Here is a 21,660-nt window from a genome sequence, read left to right on the forward strand (position 1 = left end):
ATTATCTACTTACCAGTCAGGGTCCTCTCAAGAAAGAGAACACACTTGATTATTTAAAACAGAGGGGTCTGGTGCAGGAAACTGATCACCCAGGAGAAGGAAGAGCTGAAATGCTTAGCAGCAAACAGGGAGAGAACCTAGAGGTAAACACTCCCAGAAAACCACAACCTTCTCTGGGCCAGAGTGAGGAGGCAGAGAGGTAAGGTCCTTAGATAGGGGCTAGAAGAGACTCAACTATTACATCAGATGTTGCCAAAAACAGAGAGTGGGAGAAAAACCCTGGCTTCTTTCTCCAGCCTCCTCCCCCATCTGCCTCTAGTGTCTACCTGGGCCATTCCCATCCTGGAAAATAGTCTGCAGTGTTATTTTCTTGTGCAAGGGGATGGGTGAGGAATGGATCCAAAGGCAATCAGGCCCAGGACCAGCACACGTATTGTCTGCATGAGCAGAGGCATGACTCTATGTTCTGGTGAGGACATCCCCCTGGGAGAGCTTGCATCATACCAGGATGACCAAAGGACTCCCTCCTGATGCACAAGGCCTTTGCTCAAAGTAAGTAGATTCAGCCCGACTTCTCCTTGTGATCTTGACAGCATTGGTCTGCTGCATTGCTTAAAGTAATGTTTCATTTTGTCCATACACATTTTTCAAAGGGACCATTAGGCTGATAGTCTGGGTGTCCTGCTATAATTCATCCACTGGTCTTTGGGCAGAGCAAACTTTATAACAACATCAGAGACAGGTTAAGTGGAAGTCCAGCTGGGCAGTTGTCCATGGTACTAACCTATGAAGGGCACTGAGAGACCGTGGTGCATTAAAACCTCTGGAAATGTTTCTAGCTGGCAACAAACCAACAAACTTGCATTTCTTAAAATTCTTCTAAAGGAGATATGCACTTTATCTGGTTGGACTTTTCAATCCACTTTTGGACACTTTCTCCCCACCATGCCCCAAGCCAAAAAACTGCTCTTTGTAACTGTTGGGAAACAAACAGAACACCAAATCCAAACAGTGAAGGAAATATGTTGGCTCATGTAATTTAAAAAGCAAGCATCTGGGTTAACTTCAGGCTGGTCTTAATCCACAGCCCAATGATGTCATCAAAGTTCCTGCCTTCTTCATCGTTGGTTTCGTGGTTGTAGGATGGCTCCCAACAGCAAGCCCAGGAGGAGAGAGAGAATGTCTCTTTCCTCAACACTATACCTTGAAGACCACCAATATTTATTGGCCAGGCTTGGATTTCCTTTGGAAATAACACTTCTTCAGAAATTTAGCAATTTCCTCCCTCTGCCATTCATATGGTCACTAATGCGTAACTTAAGGATTTTGAAATGAATGTGGGGCATGGAGGCACGGGTGTCCGGCCAAAGTTATTTGCTATTACAGATAATTCCCACCTTTCTGCTTTCTCTAGGACCAACCTTAGTTTGTGAAGGGGAATTAAGCTTTTCCAACCTTGAAAGCCTTCAGATTACGGGATCCCCAGATGCTATGGATGGCCAGCTCCATAGGAAGGTACCTCTTAGTGAAGCCAGAAAGTAGAAGCCTCTTACCCAAAGTGGTAGAACTACCTGTTGGTCTATTTAAGTTCAAAGGGAAGCATAAATGGGTAAACATTTTATTTTAACTCATCTCCTATTCACTCATATTTTGGTATGGGACCAAGGCCTCTTCTTTGAGCATGGGTCTTTTTCACATAAACCTTAGCCACAATGCATCAGAGTATCTAAGGTTTCTAGTTTCAGTTTCTTTTTTTTAATGTATAGTGAGAATGTAAAGACCCTTGTGAAATACATGAGTAGAATCTTTTTACATTTTCATAATTTCTCTCCAATTTTTATAATTTGAGAACAATTTTTAAGCAATTGACCTTTATCAAGTCTTTCCAGAGCATTTAATTTAGTGCTCATAGGAAGAAACCTCCTGTTTTCATAATCATAGTTCCTTGGTTTCTGTAATATTGACTTAAATTATATAATCACAATAAACATAATGACCATAAATAAGTTTGGAAACAAATGAAGTAGCTAGTCATAAAACTCAGTTTGTGGGAACAGATGTGCTTGTAGGTTAAAGGTGGTACCCATAGCCAAGAACATCTGAGGACCATGGGATGTAGTCAGGATGTTTTAGAGAAATGTGGAGCATATTAGGTGACTAGCAAGCCCGTTCAATAGAGACTCGTTAAGAAAGTAACTATTGGATTAGGTTCCTTTCTACTTTCAGAAGAGGAACTTGCAGTCTAAACTTATATTGCTTGTGTAAGACCTAACTCGCCGGGCGCGGTGGCTCACGCCTGTAATCCCAGCACTTTGGGAGGCCGAGGCGGGCGGATCACAAGGTCAGGAGATCGAGACCACGGTGAAACCCCGTCTCTACTAAAAATACAAAAAATTAGCCGGGCGCGGTTGTGGGCGCCTGTAGTCCCAGCTACTCGGGAGGCTGAGGCAGGAGAATGGCGTGAACCCGGGAGGCGGAGCTTGCAGTGAGCCGAGATCGCGCCACTGCACTCCAGCCTGGGCGACAGAGCGAGACTCCGTCTCAAAAAAAAAAAAAAAAAAAAAAAAAAAGACCTAACTCAAAGCCAAAATTTGTATTCAAAATCTCCAAAATCCGACTTTTTTTTTTCTCTTCCAGATGTCTTAATGCTATAGTCCTGGTAGAAATGTGGTCAGCATTCCAACGTATGATAGAAAAGATTTTAAGCAGCTCTTTTGTTGCAACATACAGAGGTCACCAACTTTCCTGCTTGGAGTAGGTAAAATCATTCTCATTACCTTCCAGCCTACCTTACTAGTTCAGATAAGTATACGTTTTAGGATCTATTATTTGTAACATCCCATTTTCTAATAGCAAATTCCCTATGATTGTGCTACTTTTGATTGCAAGTAATATAAAAGATCTACTCAAACTGACTTAATCAATAAAATGTATTAGTTCATGTAAAAACTCCAGAGGAGAGCAGGTTTCAAGGCTCAGAGATCCAGTGTTTGCTTGTGTAGATTATGTCCTGCACAGAGGTGCCTGGGTAAGAGGTCAAGTGGGAGCTGAATCTAAGCTTGGGGCTGCATCCAACCCAGAAAACAGGGTACCATTTTAATTACATCGAGGAGCCTCTAATTAATCACAAAGCCATGTTCCTGCAAGTTACTTTGCTCAGTTAATCCATCTGAAAGTGACTTATGCTAACGGTGGGACCCTTGAGCTCAGCAATGTCAGCCAAGAATCAGTTTATTTTCACCTATCGGTTCTGCTTTTCCTTATGTCAGCTACATCCACAGGGAACTACATTCATAGATAGGCTCCACTCATGTTCGCCAGAGGGATGGCAGCATCAACCAAGTCTTCCTTTTTCTTGTTCAGTAGGAGGCTGAGCTCCCCAATCACTGAATAGGCTAACCTCACATTAAATCAACCTGAGTCACATGCCCATTGCTAAACTAATCCGTGGCAGAGGGACTAGAAATATGCTGATTAACTAAAGTCGAATTTACATCTGCCATGTTGCTACTTGTTTTCTTTCATTGTCCTTCTTTGTTTCTCTGTTCTTCAGTGCTGCCTTCTTTTGTGTAAAATAAATATTTTCTAGCCATTTTAATTTCCTTGTTGCTTCTTAGAGTATATTTGTCTACTTATTTTCCTCTTGGATTGCCTTAGGGTTTGCAATTAACATTTAATTTAAAATGATCTAGCTCAGATTAATACCAATTTAATTTCAATAATATCTTAAAAGCTTGTTCTAATATACTTCTGTGACCTTCCTCTTTGTGCCATTATTATTATATGAATTACATTTTTATACACGATAAACCCATCAGCACAGTTTTACTATTGCATTGTGTGTTTTTCTTTCTTTTCTTATTTTTTTTTTTTTTTAGTTTTGAGATAAGCATAGATGCCCATGCAGTTGTAAGAAAGAATAATAGAGGGCTCATGTACCTGTTACCCAGCTTTTCCCAGCTGTTCCCAGCTTTTCTCATGTACCTGTTACCCAGCTTTTCCCAGCTATTCCTGGCTTTTCTCATGTGCCTGTTACCCAACCTTTTCCCACTACCCACCTTCAAAACTGTAGTATAATATCACACTCAGGATATTGACATTGATAGTGTCAAGATACAGAATACTCCATCTCCACGAAGATCTTTCTTATTGTCCATGTGTAGCCACACGCACTTCCCTCCAATTTCTATCTTCCCCTTAACTTCTGGCAACCACTAATTTGTCCTCTGTTTATACAATGTTGTTATTTCAATAATTTCATATAAATAAATTGTTCTGTTATGAAACCATTTAGAATTGGCTTGTTTCACTCAGCAGAAGTCTCTGGAGATTCATCCAAACTGTTGAGTGTGTTGAGAGATTATTACCTTTTAATGATGCAGAGTCATATCCAATGGTATAGATGTACTTCAGTTTGTTTAACTGTGTACCCACTTAAGGACATTAGAGTTGCCTCTAGCTTTTGGCTATTACAAGGAAAACTTCTATAAACCATCATATATAGGTTTTTCTGTGGACATAACTCTATTTTTTTCTGAGATAAATGGCCAAGAATGCAGTTCCTCTGTAGTATGGATCTTGCATGTTTACTCTGAAAACTGCCAAACTGTTTTCCAGAATAATTTTGCCATTTTACAATTCCATCAACAATGTATGGAAACTCATTTTCTCTGCATCCATACCAGTGTTTTTTGTTTGGGCTGCTATAACAAAAATAACCGTGGGCCCTCTCTCTGACTTGCAGACAGCTGTCTTCTCACTGTGTCCTCACATGGTGGAGCAAGAACAATCTCTTTCTCTTCCTCTTCTTATAAAGCCACTAATCTCATTATGAGGGTCCCACCTTCGTGATTCATCTAACTCTAATTACCTCCCAAAGGCCTGTCTCCAAAGATCTTCACATTAGGGGTCAGGTCTTCAACATCTGGTTTTAGGGGGACACAATTCATGAAGCCCATAGCTTTCTGCACCTGGCCCCTCAAACGTCATGCTCCTCTCACAAGCAAAATTCCATCCCAGCATCTCCAAAGATCTTAACTCATTCCACCATCAACTCCAAAAGTACAAAATCTACCAAAATATCTAAATCAGATATGGGTAACACTCAAGGTACAAATCATCCTGAGGCAAAATTTCTCCCCAGTGGTGAACCTGTGTGAAATCAGACAAGTAGGTGCTTCCAAACATAATGGTAGGACAGCTGTAAAATAAACATTTCCCTTCCAAAGGAGAAAGAAAGAGGTGGTGAGTCCCAAGCAAGTCCCACACCTAGCAAAGCAAACTCTGCCTTAAGGTGTAAGACTAATCCTCTTTGCCTTTTTGTCACTTTCCGGACCTACCGAGTTGGTGGTCCCACCTCCTTGGCTCTGCTGGGTGGAGGTCACACCACCAAGGCTCCAGGTGTTCTGCCCCCAAGGTTCTACAGGGTAGTGCTTAAAACAACTGATTTTGTCACCCAAAGCTCCTAGTATACAAAAGGGTTCACTCTTGTTGCTGTACATTCTTTGGGTATTGACAAAAGTGTAAAGCATCTGCAATAATAGTATCACATGTAATTCTTTCACTACCCTAAAAGTCTTCTGTGCTCCACCTACTCTTCCCTCTCTACCACCAATAATGGATCTTGTCACTGTCTCCGCACATTTGCCTTTTCTAGAATGTTATGCAGTTGAGATTATACAGTATGCAGTCTTCTCAGACTGACTTCTTTTGCTTAATAGTGTGCATTTAAGGTTCTTCCATGCTATAGTCTGAATGCTTATGTGCCCTCCCAGTTTTCATGTTGAAATCCAACCCCCACAGTGATTGTATTAGGAGGTAGGGATTTAGGGAGGTGATTAGGCCATAATGGCTTCAATCTTTATGAATCGAATTAGTACCCTTAAAAAAGAGATTTCAAAGAATTCGTTCATGAATTCTTCCAGGTGAAGTTACAGAAAAAGATGGTTGTCTAGAAAGTAGGCCTTCACCAGATACCAAACCTGCCAGTGCTTTGATCTTGGACTTTCCAGCCTCTAGAATCACGAGAAATAAATTTCTGTTATTTATAAGTTACCCAGTTTATGGGTTTTTGTTTGTTTGTTTGTTTTTGAGACAGAGTCTTGCTCTATCACAGGCTAGAGTGATCTTAGCTCACTGCAACCTCTGGCACCCAGGTTCAAGCAATTCTCCTGCCTCGGCCTCCTGAGTAGCTGGGACTACAGGTGCACGCCACCATGCCCAGCTAATTTTTGTATTTTTAGTAGAGATGGGGTTTCAGCATGTTAGCCAGGATGGTCTCGATCTCTTGACCTCATGATCCGTCTGCCTTGACTTCCCAAAGTGCTGGGACTATAGGCGTGAGCCACCACGCCCAGCCTATGGTGTTTTTTTATAGCAGCCCAAATAGACTGAGACACTCCGTGTCTTTTCATGGCTTGATCATTCATTCTTTCTCAGTGCTAAAGAATATCCCGTTGTCTACATGTACCATAGTTTATTAATTCATTACTGAAGGATATCTTGGTTGCTTCCAAGTTTTGGCAATAATGAGTAAAGCTGCTATACGCAATCAGCCTTTCACATGAAGTGCGATGCTGGCTATAGTTTTCTGTACATATACTTTATCATACGAAGAAAGTTCCCCTCTCTTCCCATTTTTCTGAGAGTTTTTTAAAAATTATAAATTTGTGTGAGATTTTATCAAATACTCTTTCTGCATCAATAGATATGATCATGTAATTTTTCTGCTTCAGCCTGTTAATGTGGTGGACACATTGATTGATATTTTTAATATTAAACCAATCTTGCTTCTTGGAAATAAACCTCACTTGCTTATGTGTATATTCTTTTTGTATGTTACTGAATTCTATCTGCTAATATTTTGTTAAAATATCTGTGTCTATATTTATAAGAAATGTTGGTCCATAATATTCTTTTTAAAAAAACTATCTTTCGTTTTGGTGTCAGGAGAATAACAGCTTAACAAAATAAATTGACAAGTGTTCCCTCCCTTCTGTTTTTTGAAAGACAATGTAGAATTCATTTTAATGTTTTAAAGTATTCTCTAGTGAAATGATCTGGATATGGAAATTTCTTTCCTGGGAGTTTTTAAATTTGACTTCAGTTTCCTTAATAGTTATAAGGCCACTCTAATTATCCATTTTATAATTCATAAGAGTTATGCTCATTTTTATTTTTCAAAGACTTAGTCCACTTCATCTAAGTTGTCAAATGTATATGTTTAGAGTTATATGGTATATTCCCTCATTATCTTGTAAAATCTGCATGATTTGTACCGATAGCCCACTATTTCCTTCTGTACATTGGTCTTCAGTCTTTTTATCTTTGTCAGTCTTGTTAGAGGTTTGTCAATTTTGTTGATTTTTTTAAAGAATGAGCTCTGTGTTTCATTGATTTTTCTTTCTTTTTTCTGTTTTTAATTTCATTGATTTCTGCTCTTAATTTTATTAGTTCCTTCCTTGTGCTTGATTTGGGATTTTTTTGGTCGTCTTTTTCTAGTTCTTAAAGTGAGAATTTAGATTATTAATTTCAAACCTTTCCCTTTTTTCTACTACATGCATTAAGTGCTATATATTTCCCTCTCTGTACTGTCTTTAGTTGCATTCCGCACATTTTGTTATGCTGTATTTTTATCCAGTTTAATATACTTTTTAAGAAATTGAAGAAGACACCAAAAATTGAAAGATATTACATGTCCAGGGATTAGAAGAATCAATATTGTTAAAATGTCCTTACTACCCAAAGCAATCTACACATTTAATGCAATCCCTATCAAAATACCAATCACATTCTTCACAGAGACAGAAAAAGTAATCATAAAATGTATATGGAATGACAAAAGACCCACAATAACCAAAGCTATCCTGAGTAAAAAGAACAAAACTAGAAGAATCGCATTACTTAACTTCAAATTATAGTACAGCTACAGGAACAAAAACAGCACGGTACTGACATAAAAACAAACACATACACCGATGGACCAGAATAGAGAACATGGAAATAAATCCACACATCTACAGTGCTCATTTTCAACAAAGGTCCCAAGAACATACACTGGGGGAATGGAAAGTCTTTTTAATAAATGGTGCTGGAAAAACTGGATATCCAAATACAGAAAAATGAAACTAGACCACATCAGTCTAGTTTCTAGAATCATAAATCATTCTACAAAAATGACACAGACATTTGTATGTTCACTGCAAAGCTATTCACAATAGCAAAGTAATGGAATCAATCTAGGTGCCCATCAATGGTGAATTGGATAAAGAAAATGGGATACATATACAGCAGGAATACTATGCAACCATAAAAAAGAATGAAATAATGTCCTTTACGTCAACATGGATGGGATGCAGCTGGAGGCCATTATCCTAAAAGAATTAACACAGAAACAGAAAACCAAATACTGTGTGTTCTCTCTTATAAGTGGAAGCTAAACATTGGGTACACAAGAACATAAAGATGGGAACAATAGACCCTGGGGACTACCAGAAGTGGGAGAGAGGAAGGGCACGAGGAGCTGGAAAACTACCTGTCGGGTACTATGCTCACTACTTGGGTGATAGGTGATAGGATCAAACCTTGGCCTCATGCAATAAACCCATGTAACAAACCTGCACATATAACCTCAAATCTGAAATAAAAGTAGAAAAAATTTTTTAAAACTTACATAATATAGTTAAATTTTTAAAAATTATTTTTGTACACATAAGGTATTAGAACAGTAATTACAAGTGTAGAATTTGTAATAACTCTCATTTTCTAAGTAAAAGTAAAACTTCTGTTTTCTAACATTCACAATGGCCTTTTTCTGAGACCAGGCCTCGTGGATTCTAAAACAAGGATTTGGTATCATTCTTGTGCTTTGGAAATGTTGAATTCATTTTTTTACTCTATAATTTTTTGTTGTTTTCAGTCTGAAAAAGAAAGAGAGAAAATACAGATTAGTATAAGAAGAGGAAAGATCATCTCTGAATAATTTCACCATCCAAATTTAGTTATAATTAATATTTTTGTGTTTCCCCCAAAAGAATAATAGGCAAGAGATCTGAATTGACATTTCTCAAAAGAAGGCCTACAAATGGCTAACAGTATATGAAAATTTGCTCAATATCATTGACCATCAAAGAAATGCAAATCAAAACCACAATGAGATATATCTCACTCCAGTTAAAATGGCTTATATCTAAAAGACTGGCAATAACAAATGGTGGCAAGGATGTGGAAAAAGTGGAACCTTCCTACACTGTTGGTGGGAATGTAAATTAGTACAACCACTATGGAGAACAATATGGAGGTTTCTGAAAAAATCTAAATAAAACTACCATATGATCCAGCAATTCCACTGCTAGGTATATATTTTAAAGAAAGGAAATCAATGTATTGAAGAGATATCTCCACTCCCATGTTTATTACAGCACTGTTCACAATAGCAAAGATTTGGAATCAACCTGTGTTCACCAATAAGTGAATGGATAAAGAAAGTATGGTATATATACATGATAGAATATTATTCAGCCATACAAAAGAATGAAATCCTGTCATTTGCAACAACATAGATAAAACTGGAGGACATTATGTTAAATGAAATAACAAGCACAGAAAGACAAATTTCACATGTTCTCACTTATATGTGGGAGCTTAAAAAAACAACTGATCTCATGGAAATAGAGAATAGAGTGATGGAAAGAGTAGCAGGGAGAAGGAGGTTAAGTTGGGGATGATTAATGATTACAAAAACATAGGTAGATAGAATGAATAAGATATAGTATTTGAAAGCACAAAAGAGTGAGTATAGTCAACAATAATTTATTGTACATTTTTAAATAACTGAAATAGTAGAACTGGAATATTTCTAACAAAAAAAAAGGTAAATGCTTGAGATGATGGATACCCAAATTACTCTAATTTAATTATTACACATTGTGGGCCTGTATCAAAATATCACATGTACCACATAAATATATTCAACTGTTATGTGTCCATAATAATTAAAAATTTATTTTTAAAAAGGAAAACACTTCAAAAATAAGGTTAAGAAGAAGCAAAAGTAAACTTTGCTCTTACAAATCAGGCTCGTGCTCGCTGTGGGCCTGAGTAAGTAACTAGAGGGATAGAAAGGGCCTCTGGAAATTGTAATATTCTAAGCCTTTGTTTAGAGGATGTGTTCTTGCTATTGTCTGAATGTATCTCTCCAAATTCATGTGTTGGAAACCTAATCCCCAATGCAACAATGTTGAGAGGCGGGGCCTAATGGGAAGTGTTTAGGCCATAAGGGCTCTGCCCTCATTAATGAAGTAATACCACCATGAAGGGCTTGTGGGAGTAGTTTCACCTCCTTCCACCGTCAACCATGTGAGGATACAGCCAGTGCCTTGATCTTGGACTTCTCAGCCTCCAGAACTGTGAGAAACAAATTTCTGTTCTTTATAACTATATATAGTTGTAACTATATGTAACTATATATAGTATATTTTAAAATTGTGTAATGTAATATATAATTAATTATATATAATTAATACATTAAATATATTATATAATGAATATTATATTATACAATATAAAATATGTGATTAATAATCTATCATACATCATATAGTTAATACTATATGAATTAATAATCAATAATATATATTAATAGAGAAATATATAGTCATAAAGAACTATATATAGTCATGACTACATATAGTTATAAAGAACAGTTAATGTATAGTTATAAAGAACTATATATTAATAGTGAACCAAGTTCTGTTTTCTGTAACTATAGTTATATATATGTTATATATGGTTATAACATATATAGTTATATATATATTAGTTATATATAGTTATAACTTTATATATACCCCTTTTTATTTCTCTTGAGAATTCATGTTTGATCCATGGCTTATTTAGAAGGACGTCATTTAGTTTCAAGTTTTTGGAGTTCTTAAAATAATGTCTGTTATTGATTTGTAGTTTGATTCCATTGTGTTCAGAGAACACAGCCCTATGATGTCAATTCTTTTCAACTCGTTGAGGTGTTTTGTTTTGTTGATAGCCCAGCATGTGATATATCTTGGCATGCACATTCCACAGCTGCTTAAAAAGAATGTGTATTCTGATGTTATTGGGTGGAGCATTCTCTAAATATGGATTCCATCTTGTTGATTGGTGGTTTTTCAATTTCATAATGGTATATCTTGTGTCTAGTTGTTCTATCAATTGTTGAAACAGGTTTTGTTCTATCAATTGTTGAGACAGAGGTTTTGAAGGTTTCAACTATAATTGTCGAATTGTTTACTTCTCTTTGTATCTGTTTTAGTTTCATATAATTGGAATCCTATTTTTTTGTTTCATGCACACTTAGAATTGCTAGATTTTCTTGGTGGATTGATTCTTTCATCATTATACCATTCCCGTCTCTCTTCCTGATAATGTTTTTTTGCTCTGAAGTTCATTTGATCCGCTGTTAAGCCACTCTGCTGTCCTTTAATTAATACATGTTTAATATAATTTTTCTACTCTTTCACTTTCACTGTATCTGTATCATAATATTGAAGTAAGTTGTTTGTAGACAGCATATTGTTAGATCATATTTTTCAATCATCTCTGTTAACCTATCTTTTGATTGGTGCATTTAGATCATTTTCACGTAACATAATTATTGATATGTTTGTAGACGTAAGTCTATGATTTTATTTTTAATGTTTTTTATTTCTCTGTCTTCTTTATCTCACTTCCTATGAGTTACTTAAATATGTTTTAGAATTCCATTTTATCTATGAGGTTTTTGAGTATACTTCTTTGCAGAGCAGTTTCAGCAGTTGCTGTGTATGTTACAGAACTTATACATAACTTCTCACAGTCTACGAGTGTCATCAATTTACCAATTTTAATGAAATTTGTCAGTTTTAGTGAAGTATAGAAATTTTTACCTTTCTTTTAACCCCTTTACCTTTCAGATAATTTCATTATCTTAAAAATATTTTTTCTATATACATTTAGGACCACGTCAGAGAGTGTTATAATTTTTTGAAGTGTTAAATAATCTTCGATATTACACATAAACCACACTGAAATGCCTTTCAATAAGTAAAAGGAACCATTTTAGATACATGAAATTCTAATTAGATTGGCATAAGGCCAAAAATATAAAGTTGATATTGCTACCTTATTTTCAGCCCTTGCCTTTAAGAGAGGCAAATGAACACAAAACACAGGTGAATCTTGCTTTGTTATAAGACATTGAAGGAATTTCTCCGGTATTTAAATGTGTTCCTATAACCAGTTAGATACATATAAATATAAAACCAATCTCCAATAGGTTTTAAGATCTCCGTGAACACTTGAACTTTACTAAAATGATCTTTGCTGGCATTAAGATGAAGTAGAAAGGGCAGACCTGATAGCTTACCTCAGAAAAGCTACTGAGTAATAATTGGGGATTGTGTTTGAAGTAGTGCTTCTACCAACATGTCCCGTGGTTCCAGCGCCGGTTTTGACCGCCACATTACTATTTTTTCACCCAAGGGTCGGCTCTACTAAGTAGAATATGCTTTTAAGGCTATTAACCAGGGTGGCCTTACATCAGTAGCTGTCAGAGGGAAAGACTGTGCAGTAATTGTCACACAGAAGAAAGTACCTGACAAATTATTGGATTCCAGCACAGTGACTCACTTATTCAAGATACTTGAAAACATTGGTTGTGTGATGACCGGAATGACAGCCGACAGCAGATCCCAGGTACAGAGGGCACGCTATGAGGCAGCTAACTGGAAATACAAGTATGGCTATGAGATTCCTGTGGACATGCTGTGTAAAAGAATTGCTGATATTTCTCAGGTCTGCACACAGAATGCTGAAATGAGGCCTCTTGGTTGTTGTATGATTTTAATTGGTATAGATGAAGATCAAGGCCCTCAAGTATATAAGTGTGATCCTGCAGGTTACTACTGTGGGTTTAAAGCTACTGCAGCAGGAGTTAAACAAACTGAGTCAACCAGCTTCCTTGAAAAAAAAGTGAAGAAGAAATGTGATTGGACATTTGAACAGACAGTGGAAACTGCAATTACATGCCTGTCTACTGTTCTATCAATTGATTTCAAACCTTCAGAAATAGAAGTTGGAGCAGTGACAGTTGAAAATCCTAAATTCAGGATTCTTACAGAAGCAGAGATTGATGCTCACCTTGTTGCCCTAGCAGAGAGAGACTAAACATTGTCGTTAGTTTACCAGATCCGTGATGCCACTTACCTGTGTGTTTGGTAACAACAAACCAACATTACGGAGGTCCCTGGATTGAAAAAGGGACCTCTCCCACTCCTCCTGCCACTGAAGTGGTTAGGACTCTATATAAATAAAAACAACGCTTTTGGAAAATTAAAAATAATCATAATAATAATTAGCTACTGCCTTATTTATTTCAAAACAGAAATGTCTCATGACTGTTTCATGCATACCATAATTTAATAGATATCCTATGCCAGAATTCAGATCATGAATGACTTACAAAATATTTTTGTTGGGCAGTCCTGATTTAACTAAGACTGGCTTATGGTTAAAAGAATGTGTTCAGTTTTTTGAATTTTAATAGTAATTACAATTCAGTAAATGCTATCACTTTTTACCCATTCCAAAGATATTTTTTGTTTTAGTCACCAAACATAATTTTGAAAATTCAAAAGGATAAGGAAAGTCTATTTATTTACTCATATTTTTGCTTACTGTGGCCTCTCTTTCCTTTTAAAGTTCCAAGTTTCCTCCTTTTTTTTTTTTTTTTTTTTCGTTCAGAGAACTTCCTTCAGCCATTTTTTTAGAGTAAGTCTGACGGTGATTTCTCTTAGCTTTCCATCATTTCAGAATGTCTTGATTTCCCCTTTATTCCTGGATATTTTTACTGGGTATAATATTTGGATTGACAGTACTTCTTTTTTTTATTACTTGGAAAATATTTTGTCAGTTTGGGCCTGACAGTTTTGATGAGAAAACCATTATTGCTTTGTTTGTTCCCTGTAAGCAAGGTTTTGTTTGTCTCTGGCTGCTTCCAGGATTTTTTTTTCTTTGCCTTTTCATTTTCAGAACTTTAATTTTGATGTGTATTGGCATGAATTTCTTTGGGTTTATTCTGTTTGTCATTTGCTTAGCTTTTGAATTACTTCTCTTGCCATATTTAGGAAGTTTTCAGGCATTTTATCTTTGAGTATGTTTTTCAACTCCACTTTTTTTCTCTCCTCCTTTGGGACTCTGATGAAATATATGTTAACTCTTTTGTTATCACACAGGTCCCTGAAAGGTCTTTTTGTTTTTTGTTTTTTTTTTAACTCTACTTTATCTCTGTAGTCTAGATTAATTCATTTTTATTGTTCTATTCTCTAGTTTACTGATTCTATTCTCTGTCTCTCCATTCTGCAATAGAGCCCATCAACTTAGCTTTCTACCTGGGTTATTGCATTTTTCACTTCTAAAATTTCCTTTAGGTTCTTCATTATATGCTCTAGCAGTTTACCAAGGTCTTCTATTTCCTTTTTGAGACTTGTTTTTTTTTTTCATTTGTTTCCAGAATATTTGTATTTGCTATTGAAGCTTTTAAAAATTATGGTTGCTTTAAAATTCCTGACAGTTAATTCTAACATCTCTGTCATCTTGGTGTTGTTACTCATTGATCATACGTTTCCATTCAGTTTGAGACTACTGTTTCTTGGTATGATAAATGATTTTTTAAAATTAAAACATGGGCATTTTATATTATTTTATAAGACTCTGGATCTATTTTTTAAAACTTCTATGTTACCTGGCTTTCTCTGACATCACTCCAACAGGGGATGAAGGTGGCACAGCCTTACTCCTTGGCAATGATGAAAGTCTCCTGACTTTCCACTAGGTCCCTGAGCAGGGAGGAGAAGGGGTATCTGCCATGGGAGTGAAAGTGTAGGCTTCCCTCATGATCCCCACTGACATCACTAGAGACTCATCACTGGGGAATTGGAATGAGAGTCCTGGATCCTTCGTTGGCCTTCTTTGATACCTTCCCAGCATGGGTGTGGGATACTTCACTTTAGTCTCAGGAGGGTTATAAGTCTAGGTTCTCCTCTTGGACTGTGTTAGCATGAATGGGAGTGGAGTTACAGGTTTTTTCTAGGATTTTTGGCTGGAGTAAAGCTTGTCTTGACATTTTTTTGTCTTGCTAGGCTGCCCCTATTCTGTTCTTTTGGCAAGTGAGAGCAGGCTTTTGTTAAGGGTTTTTTGTTTGTTTGTTTTGTCTGCACCCATTAGTGTTGCTGGGTTGCTAACTTCTTCAGTTACAAGTCTGGGATATATGAGACAAAAATAATAATAAAAACAAATCCAGGGCTCTCACCACTGTGTCATTTCTCAAGTCCCAAGGTCCCTTGCCAGTCTGTCTTCTTTCTGACTTTTAGAGTCTTTTAATGGTTGTTATGTATATAACATCTAAGGTTTTTAGTTGAACTTAGAGGAACAGGATAAAGTACATCTCCATGTTTCAAGAAACAGAAGTCTCCACAACTTTCTTTTAAATTAGATAGGAGAAGAAAAGAGTTACAAACAAAAATATACATAGCATCTTTTATATTTCCTTCTGCAATTACTTTTATCAGTGCTCCTTTATTTTTTCACGTAGATTCAAGTTACTCTTTAGTGTAGTTTAATTTCATTCTGAAGGATTTCCTTTTCTTTTTCTTGTAGCGCAGTTCTGTTCATATAAAATTATCTCCAGTTTTGTTTATCAAGGAATATCTTGGTTTATTCCTTTTTTCTGAAGTATAATTTTAATATATATGGAATTCTTGGTTAACATTCTTTTTCTTTGAGCATGTTGACTAAGTTACCCTGCTGCTCTCTGGCCTCCATGATTTCTAAGTGAGCTGCGAATCTTATTGAGGCTTCTTCTTTATGTAATGAGTTCTTTGCCTCTTCTAGCTTTCCAGATTCTCTTTTTAATTTAACAGCTTGATTATAATTTGTCTAGCTGTGGATCTCTGAGCTTATCCTACTTGGAGTTTGCTGAGCTTTTTAGATGTGCACATTAATGTTTTTTTTTTTAATCAAATTTGGAACTTTGTTCCGCTCCTTTCTATTTCTCCTCTCATTAACAGACTTTCGTTATGCATGTGTTAATATTTCACAGGTATCTGAAGCCCTGTTCCTTTTTCTTCATTCTTTTTAAAAAATCTAGCCCTCAAACTGGAAAATCTCAACTAACCTTAAAGTTTGCCTATTCCTTCTTTTGATAGTTCAAACCTGCTGTTGAGATCCTGTAATACATTTTTCATTTCAGTTATTGTACATGTTGATACTTTTTGAATTTCTATTGGGTTATTCCCTATAATTTCTGTGTCTTTATTGATACTCTCTACTTCATAAGATGTTGTTTTCATACTTTACTTCTTTAGATATAGTATCATTTAGTTCTTTGAACTTATTTATAATAATTGACTTAAAGTTTTTATCTAGTAAATCTAATATCTAGGCTTTCTTAGGGACAGTTTCTATTATTTGCTTTGTGTGTGTGTAGAGGGGGACATATTTTCCTGTTTCTTTCCATATCTCAATTTGTTCATGACAGCTAGATATTTAAAATAATATGATGTGGAAACTCAGAAAATCAGATGACCTGCCACCTCCCCAGTTTCTGGTGTTGTTGAAGTTCATTGTGTTATTGCTGCTTACTTGTTTAATGATTCTCCTGGACTAATTTTGTAGAATTTGTATCTTTCTTGTCCTTAGCAACTGAAGTCTTTGCTCAGTTAGTTTAGTGGTCAGCTAATGATTGGGCAGAGATTCCTTAAATGTCTTGAACCAATAAGCTTCCTACCCCTTATGGAGATTTTTTTTTGGAGGGGGGTTGTTTGTTTGTTTTTGTTATTATTGTTGTCATTGTTTTTTGGTGCATTGAGTTATGCCTTCAATACTCTGTCATGCAAGTTTTAACTCCAACTTAGCCTTGGCTTTCTACTTGTGCAGAGCTTTAAGTTCAGCTGGAAGTGAGAGATTAGGTCACCTCTTCTCAGGTCTTTCCTGAGCATGTGCACAGCTCTGCATATGAACATGGCATTCTAGATTCCTGAGAATGTCAGAGCTCCTGAAAGCCCCATGTGAACATCTGATTTTCCCGTTTTTCCTTTTATGTTTTCAGGTCAGCCTCTTATTAGTCCCAAATGGTATTGCTGCCTCAGACAACTGTAGTGCTGAACAATTGCCACTGATTGTTCTACTATGACATGGGAATACAGCCATTCATATTAAGTCAGTTCTGAATAGGTTAAATAAAGACAAGATCCACTATTGAAACTGTTCGGGAAGCTGCCAGGCAGGTCAAATAGTGGCAATTACCTTGGGATGGACCTTTGGGAGGGCTCTCGTCCCATTTTGCCCCTTCCTGTGGCTTCTAGGCTGCTGGTTTTCAGTGCAATTGTGGGGCTGTTGGTTTTCAAGTTCCCACATAATTAATGATGGAGTTGTTACCTCAGAGGTGGGAGAGGACAATGGAAATACTGCAAATCACAAACCTTGCTGCTTTACCTAGAATCAGTTGGTTTTTCTGAATAAATAGTCTTTAGATTCTTGCAAGTCGTAAAGTTGTAATAAAGTTGATTTTAACCACTTTTGCCAGTGTCTCACTGTGGATTTTGGAGGTCCTTATTCTACTATTCCAGAAATGCTCTCAATGTTATTTTTAACACTTGTTTACTCTATGCAAACTTTAACCATGCCTTTCTTCATGTCTCTCTTGGTAGTTGACCTCCCTACCTCAGAAGAAATCGAATGGGAATCTCCTTTCTCTAGCTTAAAAATTCTTTATCTTCTCCCTGCCATTTTAGAAGAGATGTCTTTACTCCCAAATCACTTTTTTGCTAAACCTTCCAGTGGTTTCCCATCTCACTCAGAGCAAAATCCGGAGCCCTTGCCATCTAAGAGCCTTCCAAAATCTGCCTCCCACTACCTCTCTGATCTCATTGTTTACCACTTTCATATTGTTCATTGTCTTAGGCCATTTTCTGTTGCTTATAACAGAATACCTGAAACTAGGTCATTTATAAGAAATAAAATTTGTTTTTTACAGTTCTGGAGGCTGGGAAGTCCAAGGTTGAGGAGATATATCTGGTGAAAGCCTTCGTTCTCATGGGGACTCTCTGCAGAGTCCTGAGGTGGCACAGGGAATTATATGTTCCCCTTCTTATAAGTCCCTAAGTCTGGTTTTCATGATAACCCATTAATCCATTAACCCATTAATTTATTAATTAACAAATCAATTAATCCATGCATGAAGGGTCTGCCTTTCGAAGGCCCCACCTCTTAAAGGTTCCACCTCTCCATAATGCAACATTGGGGATTAAGAATCAACAGGAGTTTTGGAGGCTACAAATATTCAAACCATAGCATTCATACTTATTCTAGCTATGTTGGTCTTCTTGCTATTTCTTGATCAATGATGTATGCTCAGGGCCTTTGTACTTGCTGTTTTCTCTGCTTGACACACTTTACCCTCAATGTCCACATGGCTCACTCCCTCACTTACTTCATGGCTTGGCTCAAATGCCTTTTATCAGAAAAGAATTCCTCAAGAATTAATTATTTAATTAGTTTTCACCTTACCAGTGTCTCTCTTTAATATCGACTCTTTCTCTCCCATATCTTCAACTTCTGTCTGAGCTTAATTTTTGAAAGGCTTATACCTAATTCCTAAAAGGTTTTATGCTTACAGCTTCTGCCTTCTCAGCTTTCACTCACTTTTTTTTTTTGGACAGAGTCTCAGTCTGTCACCCAGGTTGGAGTGCAGTGGTATGACCTTGGCTCACTGCAAGCTCCGCCTCCTGGGTTCACGCCATTCTTCTGCCTCAGCCTCCCTAGTAGCTGGGACTACAGGCACCCACCACCATGCCTAGCTAATTTTTTTGCATTTTTAGTAGAGAAGGGGTTTCACCATGTTAGCCAGGATGGTCTCGATCTCCTGACCTCGTGTTGCACCCACCTCAGCCTCCCAAAGTGCCGGAATTACAGGCGTGAGCCACTGCGCCCGGCCCTTCCACTCACTTCTTAACCGTCTATAATCTTATATTTTTTGCTCAGCACCTCATTTAACCTCTCAAGATCACTAACAAGCTTCTTGCTGCCAGATGCAATAACTGGTTTTAAAATTTGACCTTTTACCAGCATTTGGCATTGTTGGCCACCTCATCCTTTAAACATTCATTTCAGGAGCTTGAATGATGCTGTACTCTCCTGGTTCTCCTATGCTTGTTGCTGATCTCCCCGTGTCTCCTTTGACACTCTTTCTCTTTTGTCTGCCCCTTAAATTCAGGCAACTCTCTGAAGTCCATCCGGGGCTTACCTTTCTTCTCATTCTACACATTTTCTGGTGATTCTCTATCCTTAGATTTCCATTTTCATGGTGATAACTCTCACAGGTACAACTCCAAAGAGCTGTAGATCTTGTTATTTCTCCAGAGCTTCAGATCCATATATCCAAGTGTCACCTGGTTCCTACACAGACCCCTCAAACTTAACCATATTTAAACTTGAACTCCTCTCTCCCTACCCACTTTAACCTGTTTCACCATCATCCAGGCACCCATGGTAATACCTTCTCCCCAACCACCTACACCTCCAAAACACCATGATCTGTTGATTCTAGCCAAGATTCTCCAGCATCTATTGACTTTTCTCCATTTCCATGGCCACCACCCTAGTTTAGGCCACCATCATTCCTCATCAGCATTACTTCTTTTCTCTTCATATATAAAGAGCATGTTAATCTCCATTGAGTTTATGAAGCCCAGCATATGACCCTTGCTTATTTCTTTGGTTTCATCTTGTGCTGCAAAACACAAAATCCTGTAAAATCTGTGATCCAGTCATGCTGTGAGAAGTCCAGCTTCTCGCTGCTGAACTTTCAACAAGTTGTCCCTCCCCTCTGGTTACCTCTGCTGACTAGTCAGACTACCTTCTTCCAGGAAGCCTTCCCTTACTCTGCACATCTGGATCATGTGCCATGTTATTACACAAAGATCTCTGTGAAGTGACTTAACTGGGGTGGAGAAGTGGTTGTTATGTAGAACTAAAAACCTGATGGGAGTAGATTATAAAAACCCCAATGGAAGGAATCCAAACCCTACTCCTTAAAATAAAATGTTATGAGCATCTATTCAGGTGGACTGGGGTGGCTATGCCTAAAGTTTATTGGCAGAAAATGGAAAAGAGCCTTCAGATTTATGCTCAACATAAAAATGAAAAATTAACAGGATCAGTAAAGGGACCAGGGCCCCACATCTAAGGGCAGAAGGAGCCAATCAGAAAACTAATTGGGAACTACATTGTTCCAGGCACTTGACTTTTGATTTGAAAATCTAGGGCATGTAAACATCCCAGATGTCCACAAGGAGCTGGACCTCCACCATCAAAATAATCAAAATTAAACCACAGGTTCCATGTCCAGATTTGTACTCATTACTAGAATCAACAGTCAAACTCAGGTCTTGCGCATGGAATGGTTATCTGTGCATGCCCAGCTCCCCTTCTATTCATGCCTTCATGCTCCTGCTGCATGCCTGACTAGAGAATTCTGTCTTAGTCAGAAATGGACCCAGCCCTACAGAAGTGTCTCTGGCTACTGGTCCACTGGGAACTGCCTTTCCCTTCATTTAGCAGCCAATGGTGATGATTTCACTATGGAGATGACGGTAACTTGGATTTTATTTGAAAATTAGGGATTAAATAATATTATGAGGATGGATGAAAATCTATTTAAATATGAGTAGAAAATATAGAGTTAGCCGGGCGCGGTGGCTCAAGCCTGTAATCCCAGCACTTTGGGAGGCCGAGACGGGCGGATCACGAGGTCAAGAGATCGAGACCATCCTGGCTAACACGATGAAACCCCGTCTCTACTAAAAAATACAAAAAATGAGCCGGGCGAGGTGGCAGGCGCCTATAGTCCCAGCTACTCGGGAGGCTGAGGCAGGAGAATGGCGTAAACCCGAGAGGTGGAGCTTGCAGTGAGCTGAGATCCGGCCACTGCACTCCAGCCTGGGTGACAGAGCGAGACTCCGTCTCAAAAAAAAAAAAAAGAAAATATAGAGTTAAATTTGTATTATTTCATCTACGGTATGTGTGTGTGTGTGTGTGTGTGTGTGTGTGTATGTAGAAAGGAGGGCTTGAAAATGCACATAGATAAGACATAAACTTCTGGAAGTCATTCAGCCAACCAATATATTTTATTTTAGACTGTTACATTAACTTAAAATACGAGGTTGGTGAAATATAAGAAGACACGAGTAGTATATATCATGTATTAGGAATGTCAACATTTGTAATCTAAACAGGAGACTTTTCAACCTGACTTAGAGGGCAGAAATCCACACATCTGGATTTCAACAACAAGAATCTTTTTTTCCTTGTGCTGCCCGCAAGCAGCTTGGAAGAAATCTTCAAAAACTACAGCTGTGAAGAAAGCCACTGTCATGTCATTTGAGTCAGGGAGCTGTGCTTTGTGCTTTGGCACTTCTCATTGACTTTTTTTTTAATATTTAATTTTTTTATTTCCATAGGTTTTGGGGGAACAGGTCGTGTTTGGTTACATGAGTAAGTTCTTTAGTGGCGATTTGTGAGATTTTGGTGCACCCATCACCCGAGGACTTTACACTGAACCCAGTTTGTAGT

At 37.5% G+C, this 21,660-nt stretch overlaps 1 pseudogene across 1 annotated transcript; it reads left to right on the plus strand.

Moving 5' to 3' along the window:
* Positions 1–12,424: 12,424 nt before the first annotated feature.
* On the plus strand, positions 12,425–13,369 carry LOC709146 (proteasome subunit alpha type-6 pseudogene; annotated as a pseudogene). Its single transcript, XR_013161.5, has one exon. The product of XR_013161.5 is annotated as a proteasome subunit alpha type-6 pseudogene (transcript).
* Positions 13,370–21,660: the final 8,291 nt, after the last annotated feature.

This window comes from Macaca mulatta, chromosome 9 (assembly GCF_049350105.2).
Source record: "Macaca mulatta isolate MMU2019108-1 chromosome 9, T2T-MMU8v2.0, whole genome shotgun sequence".
Lineage (NCBI taxonomy): Eukaryota > Metazoa > Chordata > Mammalia > Primates > Cercopithecidae > Macaca > Macaca mulatta.